The sequence below is a fragment of the Rhineura floridana genome, chromosome 3 (genome assembly GCF_030035675.1).
Source record: "Rhineura floridana isolate rRhiFlo1 chromosome 3, rRhiFlo1.hap2, whole genome shotgun sequence".
In the NCBI taxonomy this organism is placed as follows: Eukaryota; Metazoa; Chordata; class Lepidosauria; order Squamata; family Rhineuridae; genus Rhineura; species Rhineura floridana.
The window spans coordinates 45119387-45129104 of record NC_084482.1 but is presented as its reverse complement, the minus strand read 5'-3'; the positions used below and the strand labels follow the sequence as shown (position 1 = coordinate 45129104).

The 9718-nt window shown below is 37.7% G+C and overlaps 1 protein-coding gene across 1 annotated transcript in view; it reads right to left on the bottom strand.

Moving 5' to 3' along the window:
* Positions 1-8502: 8502 nt before the first annotated feature.
* Positions 8503-9718, bottom strand: part of LOC133379759 (ATP-binding cassette sub-family A member 10-like) — a 114175-nt gene continuing 112959 nt past the window's right edge. The window contains exon 18 of the mRNA XM_061615629.1: positions 8503-9355. The gene's annotated coding sequence lies outside the window, so the exon portion shown is untranslated. The remainder of the gene's footprint in view (positions 9356-9718) is intronic.

The following is a 9718-nucleotide window of genomic DNA, read 5'->3' as shown; positions in this document are numbered from 1 at the left end:
CTCGCAAACTAAACCAGAGACAGGTGCGCTGGGCACAGTTCTTCCCTCGCTTCCATTTCAAAATCCACTACATCCCACAAGCGCAGAACAAACAAGCAGATGCGTTGTCCCACAAGCCAGAATATCTAGAGAGCCCACTCCCAAAACTCTCACAACTGATCATCCCCCCCGAAAAGATATTGGTGGGGGCATGTCAAGAATCCTGGGTGTCAGAGCTGCAAGCAGAGCAACAGCAGGATGCCTTTGCCAAAGAGATGTGCTCCAAGCTGGCAACACAGACCGCAGAGAGTAGTGAAGGGTTTGCTCTGAGGGATGGGGTGCTATACTGGCATGAGGCCGTGTATGTGCCACCTGGGGAGGTGAGAGCCAAGGTGCTGCATTAGTGTCATGGCCCCCCCACTGTGGGGTATTTTGGAGTCTCCAAAACTCTACAAGCCGTCATCAGGGATTTCTGGTGGCCTCGGATAAAATCAGAAGTGGAGCACTATGTCCAATCCTGCCCCACTTGCGCCCAGGCCAAGCATGCTACTGGGTGGCCAGCGGGGCTTCTAGAACCCCTTCCAACTCCCCAAGGCCCCTGGCAAATGGTCACCATGGAATTTGTCACCTATCTGCCTTCCTCACAGGGCAAGACCACGATGTTGGTAGCAGTGGATGCCTTTATGAAAATGGCACACTTCATTCCATGCTCAGGACTTCCAAATGCTCAAGAGACAGCCCGACTCTATGTGCATCATGTGTACTGCTTGCACGGATTCCCAGACAGCCTGGTCTCCGACCGAGGAACTCGATTCACAGCCTGTTTTTGGCGGGCGATGTGGCAAATTCTGCAAAGTGAACTACGGCTGTCCTCTTCCCATCATCCGCAGACAGATGGGCAGACGGAGAGGGTTAATGCGATGTTGGAGCAATACCTGCATTGTTACATTAACTACCAACAGGATAACTGGGTTTCCTGCTCCTGGCGGAGTGAACATATCCTAGGCTTGCGGAAGTGCCGGGGTTGACTCCAGTATCTAACACACTGGAAGGAGTATGATCCATCAGAATGTTCTTGGGAAACAGCGGAGGACGTTCATGCACCAGACTTGGTGAGAGAATTCCATGCCTACCCGAGAAAGCCTAGACCTCGGGGTTGGAGGGGGATGGTGCATGGAGCCCCAGCTCTCCCAGGGGGATCAGGGAGGGGAGTTGGTCAAGCCCCAGCCTCCTCAGATACAGCAGGAAGAGGAATCAGAGGTAGACGAGGCTTTCGAGGACAATGAGGGAGGGGGAGTAGTTGACAGCCTGCCAGTTCCCACAGATAGCTCTCCCACCGAAGCAGACCACGCTCCACCTACAGACGTCCCAACAGAGCCATTGGGGGATGACCGGGCGGGCGCGCCAGCTCCATCCCCCCAGGATTCCCTGCCTGGCACTCCAAATGCCTTCCCGCCTCCTGAGGCACCTATAGAGCCTGTACTGTCAGATGAGCCGGTGGAGGCTCGCCCACCTTTGCCCCGCACGAGATGCCGTAAGAAGGTGGGACTTCGATGGAGTCAGAGATTACGGGCGAAGACCTTCCCTACTTAAGGCGGAGCCCCCCTGACACAGTTGCTGAGTCAACTTTCTTCACATGCTGCAGAGTATGCGTAGGTAGCTTAGTTAGGGACTGTAGTGAGTTAGCATAGCTGAGTCTATGAAACACATTGCCTTTGATGTTACTCTAATGAAACACTCTGGGAAGGACACACTCGCCCAGAAAGCCTCTTTCTTCCCAGGGTTCAGACTCAGCTTATTGGCCCTCATCCAGTCCACCACTACATCTAGGTGCCAGTTTTAGTCTTTCACAGCCTCTCCTGAATCAGATGTAAAGGAGAAGCAGAACTGGGTATCTTCAGCATATTGATGACACCTTGCCCCAAAACTCCTAATGACTATTCCTAACAGCATCATATAGATGTTAAATTGCACTGGGGAGAAATAGTGTCCTGCAGGACCACATAACATAACTGCCATGGGCCCAAGGTGCAGTCTTCCAATGCTATCCTGGACACAGCCATGCAAATAGGAACATAACCACTATAGCACAGTGCCCTTAATATCCATCCCACAAAGCCAGTCCAGCAGGATATGGTCAATGGCATCAAAAGACTTACTTGAGATATCAAGTAAGAGGACTTCCGGGAAGTGGTGCTGGCTGGTGGTTGTCTCTGAGGGAGCTCTGCCTCAGAGGAAGCTTTTTTCAGGTTAAAAGCCAGCCAAGAGGAATCTTGGACTGGCTTAAATGTTCTCCAAGGTATAGGAGAACCGATCAGATCTTCCACAAGACTTCGTTGAGCTGTCGGCGGCTGGAATTGATCAGGAAATTCCTGAGATAAGAAGGCAAGCCGATCGGCTGAAGATGGAGTCAGGAATTCCACGCAAGCTGAACTGGAATAAAGCGAAGCGTTTTTTCTTCTCTCAAAAAAAAAACGTTCTTAACCAGCGAGCCCACTTCTGCCTAAACCTTATCATTCGGCTTAAATTACTGCAATAAAAGGGATTTGTTTATGAATCAGCAATTGAGAAACCTGGGTGAGTCATACTTTTTCTCTTTTAAATATAATTAAGGAAGAAAGAAAATATAAACAACTTATATACTTTTTTTACGACAAAAAGCTGGCTTGAATTTGGACTTTTAAAGTTTAAAAACGGATGAGAGGTAATTATTATATTTTGGACTATTTTTCTCTTTGGACTATTTCTTGTTGGATGAATCCGCTGCTCGTATATGCTACTAATTGTTTAGTCTTGGCAACCAGAATTGTTTTGCATTCTTGGAAGCAGATAAGGACTGTGTTGTGCTGGCTGGATTTCAATAATAGGCCTGGAATATTAACTCTTCTTTTTGGTGGAGGGAAAAAAAGAAAAGAAATAGACTGCCCTTAGGTTCTGAAACAGTGATTAATATTAGAAATTAAAGGCCTCTTTTTGAAAATGACAACTAAAAAAACAACCAAGGCCCAGGGGCGAAGAGGTTCTATTGATACACAGGAAGAGGATATACCCCCAGAAATGTTTCAAAAAATAATGGAAGGGATTAATGCTATAAAACAGGAAATGAAACAGGAAATGAAAACTGAATTGACAGATATAAAAGACTATATTAAAACACAAGTGGATGAGATTAAAGGGACAATTGGGCAAATAAAGGAAGATGCAAAAAATACTAAAGAAAAGGTACAAACCTTGGAGAATAGAACAGATATACTAAATCTGGAACTAGAAAAAAATTTGGACTATTTAGCTGTGACTGAAATGAGAAATAAAGAGCATTGTTTGAGATTCCGTGCAATCCCTGAGGAAACAGGTGAAGACATTAGAGATAAAATTGTTAATGCTTTAGTAAAATTTCTGGACTTGAATGAAGATAGGATGGAATTTGAAATAGACAAAGTTTATAGAATTAACTCCAGATATGCAACAATGAAAAAAATCCCAAGAGACGTGCTTGTTCATTTCGTAAAGAAGACGACCAGAGATATGGTTTTACAGCAACACTTTAAATATACCTTTAAAATTGATGGTAAGGAAATACTGGTGATGAAGGAAATTCCTATTAGACTTTTACGTAAGAGAAAAGAATATGCTTTCCTTACAGAAAAACTTAAGCAATGCAAAATTCAATTTAGGTGGGACGTTCCAGAAGGAGTGATTTTTACATTCAGACAACAGAAATACAGACTGAATACTGTTCAAAAAGCAAGGGACTTCTTGAGAAAAGCTTCAAAAGATATGGAAGAAGATAAACTCAAAGATATGGATATAGTTCCTGGGAAACAAAGTCAACAAGGATATGCAGAGGAGGGGAAGGAAGATGATGGATCAAAAGGAGCATCAGGCAAATTTTAAAATACACGCTTAATGATGGATTACAAATACCTAACTTGGAATATAAATGGAGCCAACACGGCGCAGAAGAGAAAGAAAGTGTTTCATTATTTGAAAAAATTAAAATTGGATATAATTTGTTTACAAGAAACTCATATTCAGAAGAAAGATTCCAAATATTTGATTTGTAAAAATTTGGGTGAAGAATTTATTTCAGCTGGACCAAAAAAAAAAAATGGAGTTGTTCTCTATATTAACCCACAATTGCTTCCTAAATTGGTATTATTGGACGATAGTGGTAGATTTGTGGGGGTTGAAATTACTTTACAAGGTACAAACATTTTGATAGTGGGTATTTATGCCCCCAATGAAGATAAAACAAGGTTTTATACAGGACTTATGGAAAAATTGTCAGAGTTTTCATATGAGCATTGGTGTGTCATGGGTGACTGGAATGGGGTAATCTCACCAAAAATTGATAGGCTTTCTGAAAAAAATATCAAAGAGACACAAGGTAAATTACCGAAGATTTGTTTTGAACTCATGGAACATTTAGAATTGGTGGATACCTGGAGATATATAAATGATAATGCAAAGGAATTTACTTATTTTTCAGAAAGACATAAAACATTTTCGAGGATTGATATGATTTGGATGTCAAAAATTTTAGCGAAGGATATTTTTAAAATGGATATATTACCAAAAACTTTTTCGGACCACAATCCTGTGATATTAACTTTAAAAAAAAAAAATCTTGGATTTAGATGGAGACTAAATGAATCTTTATTACAGAATGATAAAGTAGTACAAGAATGTAAGAAGAAATTAAAGGAGTTCTTTGAATATAATTTATATAAAGGAACAAGTGAAAATATTGTTTGGGATACTAGTAAGGCATTTATGAGGGGATACTTTATTAAATGTAATTCTGAATTAAAAAAAAAGAAACAACAGAAAATGCAATTAATTTTGGAAGAAATAAAACAAAAAGAGGAAGAATTGAAAAAGAATCCAGCTAAAGTTTCTATTGTAAATCAAATTAAAATGTTACAGAAGCAAGTATCAATGTTGACAGTTAGAGAAATTGAAAGGAAATTAAATTTTGCTAAACAAAGGACTTTTGAATTTGCAAATAAACCTGGGAAATGGTTAGCATATAAATTAAGAAAAGAACGTCAAAAAAATATTATTTTAAAGATACAAGAAGGAGATGAGACGCTGACAGATAATGTAAAAATCAAAAAGATTTTTCATCAATATTACTCAACATTGTATAAGTGTCAAGAAATTCCATCTGAAAAAATAGAAGAGTATTTATCTAAACAGAATTTGCCGAAAATTACAGATTTTCAGAGACAAGTTATTAATGGCCCTATTACGTCAAGAGAGATATCTGAAGCTATAAATAAAATTAAATTAGGAAAGGCGCCAGGACCAGATGGGCTATCTGCAAAGTATTATAAATGTTTGGAGGAAGAACTCTTGCTACCCTTACAGTCTACAATGAATTCTATTTTGCAAGAGGGAAAGATACCGGATAGTTGGAAAAATGCTAATATAACATTAATACCTAAAGAGGACCAAGATTTAACTAAAACAAAAAATTATCGGCCAATATCTCTACTGAATAATGACTATAAAATTTTTACAATGATTTTGGCTGAAAGATTGAAAATAATATTGCAACAATTTATTCAGGAAGATCAATCAGGGTTTTTACCTAAAAGACAATTACGTGACAACGTCAGGAATGTTTTGAATGTGTTGGAATATTTAGAACAACGAAATGATAAACAAGCAGCTTTGATTTTTTTAGATGCTGAAAAAGCATTTGATAATTTGAATTGGAAATTTATGTTCCAGGTTTTGGAGCAAATGGATTTTGGAGACAACTTTATAAAATGGATCAGATCGATTTATACATCACAGAAGGCCCAGATAATTGTTAATGGAGACTTAACGGATTCATGTGAAATACAAAAGGGTACAAGACAGGGATGTCCATTATCTCCCCTTTTATTTATTCTGGTTTTAGAAGTGCTGCTTAGAGATATAAGGCAAGATAAAAGGATTTCGGGATTAAAAATAAAAAAAGAAGAATATAAATTGAGAGCATTTGCTGATGATTTGATAATTGTACTAGAAAACCCTTTGGAAGGAATTCATATATTGATGGACAAATTAAAAGAATTTGGACCGTTAGCAGGATTTAAGATCAACAATCAAAAAACAAAGATGTTGGTGAAAAATTTAACTTTAAGGGAACAGAAAGAGTTAATGGACAAGACAGATTTTACAACAGAAAAAAAGTTGAAATATCTAGGCATCATCATGACAAATAAAAACTCAAAGCTGTTTCATAATAATTACGAAAAATTATGGACAGAGATTAAGAAAGACTTGCTAAGATGGGATAAACTACAACTGTCATTAATGGGTAGAATATCTGTGATAAAAATGAATGTATTACCGAGAATGATGTTTTTGTTTCAAACAATACCTGTAATATCCTCTGATTTACCTTTTAAACAATGGCAAAAAGATATTTCTAAATTTGTATGGCAAGGAAAAAAACCAAGAGTTAAATTTAAATTACTTCAAGACGCTAAAGAAAGAGGAGGACTGGGATTACCAAATTTGAGACTTTATTTTGCTGCCTGCTGTTTAGTCTGGATAAAGGAATGGATCTTATTGAGGAATAAAAGACTATTGGATTTGGAGGGCCACAATCTGAAGTGGGGATGGCATGGATATCTATGGTATGACAAAGTAAAAGTAAACGTAGACTTTAACAATCATTTTATAAGACGTTCTCTGTTGAAAATATGGAATAGATACAAACCAAGGTTTTATTCGAAAATACCATTATGTGTCTCAAGTCAAGAAGCGTTTTATAGAAGAGAAATGTCTGGAAAAGAGAAATGGTTAACTTATCAAGAACTATTAGAAAATGTACATGGAGAATACACAATGAAAGAGAGAGAACAATTGATAAAGGAAGGATATAGTTTTCATTGGTTTGCCTATTTACAATTGTTAGAAAGATATAAAATGGACAAGAAAATGTATGGGTTTGAAATAAGTAAATCTGATTTTGAAATAGGTTTGTATACAAATGATGAAAACATAATTGCAAAAATGTATAAACTTTTATTGAAAATGGATATGGAGGAAGAACAAGTAAAAGAGTGCATGGTAAAGTGGGCAAAAAATTTTGGTCATAACATACAAATGGATCAATGGGAAAATATGTGGAAAAAAGGCTTGAAATTTACATTATGTTATAATCTTAAAGAAAATTTTTATAAAATGATGTACCGTTGGTACATGACTCCAGAAAAGCTGTCAAAAATGTATAGTAATGTCTCTAATGTTTGTTGGAAATGTAAACAACAAGAAGGATCTTTTTATCATATGTGGTGGTCATGTAAAAAGGCGAAATTATTCTGGGCACAGATAGGTAGGAAGATGCAAAAAATTTTAAAGATAAATATTCAGTCAAAACCAGAATTTTTTTTACTGGGTTTTATGGATAAACAAATAGAAAAGAAATATGGAAGAATATTATTATATATGATTACGGCAGCAAGATTATTATATGCACAAAAGTGGAAAATGGAATCAATACCAACAATGGAAGAATGGCTACTGAAATTAATGGACTTAGTAGAAATGGATAAATTGACGTGTTTACTTAGAGAAAAATCGACAGATACATTCCTTAAGGATTGGAAGCCTCTCTTAGACTTTTTGTCGAAAGATCAAAATAAAATGATGATACTGGGATTTGATGATTAATTAAGACAGCTTATGGAGAAAAGGGATTCTGTATGTACATATTAAGGGACAGGTTTGATGTATATTATATACTTATAGCTGATCTGTGACAAATCGGAAGTCAACCATTTTATTTTTATTTTTTGTTGTAGTATTGTTATGTTTTTTCTTACTTTGTTTTGTTTGTTTTTTGGAAAAATTTGAATAAAAACTATATATAAAAAAAAAAAGAGATATCAAGTAAGAGAAGCAGTGCTGTGCTCCTCATCTCCTTCCTGATAAAGCTCATCCATAAGGGCAACCAAGGCTGATTTAGTCCCAAACTGAACCTAGATTAAAATAGATCTAGATAATCCATCTCTTCCAGAAACGTCTGTAGCCGTTCTGCCACGACCCTCTCCACACCTTAACCCAAAATGGAGTGATAGCAACTAGTTGATAGTTATTGCATTGCATTGGATCCAGGATTGGCTTTTTAAGGAATGGACACACTACCACCTGTTTCAGGATGGAAGGGACCACCCCATCCCAGAATGAAGCATTTACCACACTATTAACCCAAGTAGTCACATGCCCCTGGCTGGCTTTCACCAGCCACGAAGGGCAGGGATCCAGAGGACATGTGGTTGGATGTAAAGCCACAAGTATCCTGTGCATCCCTTCCCCACCCACAGTATCTATGTCATGTCCACTGATGAGTATGGAACATAGTAGGATGAACATGCATAAAAGGTACAATATCCCCAATAGTGTGGAAAGCAATTTCCCTTGTAATGTACAGCAGAAGAAATACTTTTATTAGTGCTAGGAGCTGCCTGTCTGGAAACAGCCTTAATAAAAGCATTGCTTTTATTTTATGTCCTTTTAATTTCAATCTCCAGAAACAGAAATCCATCAATAACAATAACAAAAACATTTTTTAAAAACATCAGTACTGTTTTATGCAGGGTATATATTTGAAGACACACGTTGTTACAAAGTCTTGATTCACAGACTCATACCAATTCAGCATACCTTTAGAAAAGAATGCAGATATACATTTTTTTCAGATAAGTATCCAGGAATCTAAGAAGCTAACACATTTATTCTATATGCTTTGGTATTATAGATTAGTAAACTATTATTCCAATATAATTTTCAAATATTATGTTTTTCATCCTGAATTTCATCTACACATGACTACACATATAAAGTCTAAGATTGGGGGGGGTGGAGGGAGAAATCCTGCAAAAACTGGAAGTAGAACCACTCCAACCAAGGGTCTGTCTTCTAATTTGGGGGATGGGGAGACATCCTTACAAAGAAGTGCTTTACAAAGTTTTGAGAATGAGTGGAATGGTTTTTAAGGCAAGGTTTTAAAATGTTTTTACATAATGCTTTCCTATTCATGTTTACAAGGAAGTAAGTCCTATTGTATTCAATAGGAATTATTCCCAGTAAGTATGCGAAGAATTACAGCCTTAGCTGTCCATTCCTCCATCCCTCCCTCTAATAATGATGTAAGTAAAGCAAGCTACTGCGTGAAGCAGTTACAATTCTTGTATTTTGCAGACATGTACGATTCTTTACTCTTCTTTCTTGCTTCACATATTCTTCCATTTTCCACAGCTTTTCAAACTAAGTAGTCTATATTTGGAAATGTACACACCAAATCAAGAGACATCCTAACATGTGAAATAGCAGAGAAGCTGTTTTTAATCCATGCAAGCTATCAGTTCTTTGACGCCTATGGAGATAAAAATGAAAAGTGGAATCAGAAGCAACTGGTCTTTTAGAAAGTGGCTCTGATTAAAGAAGGAAACTTGAGATAGTAGGTCTTCACATGTATGAGTTATACCCAACAAAATCATTACATGCAGATAATAACTTCCATGAGCACAAAATAACTTCCCTTCCATCTCTTCCTCCTGTACACCCCCTGCATCACCCCCAAATCTGCTCTGGAGGTTTGAGGTTTGGGGTTACCGACACAGCAGATGTGGGAAGGGGAGGGAAAGTCATTCCATGCATGCGTTGATTTAGTTGGATACAAACTGATTCACACATGACGCTATGCCAAACCAGGCCAATGTGCATGATAATGATACAC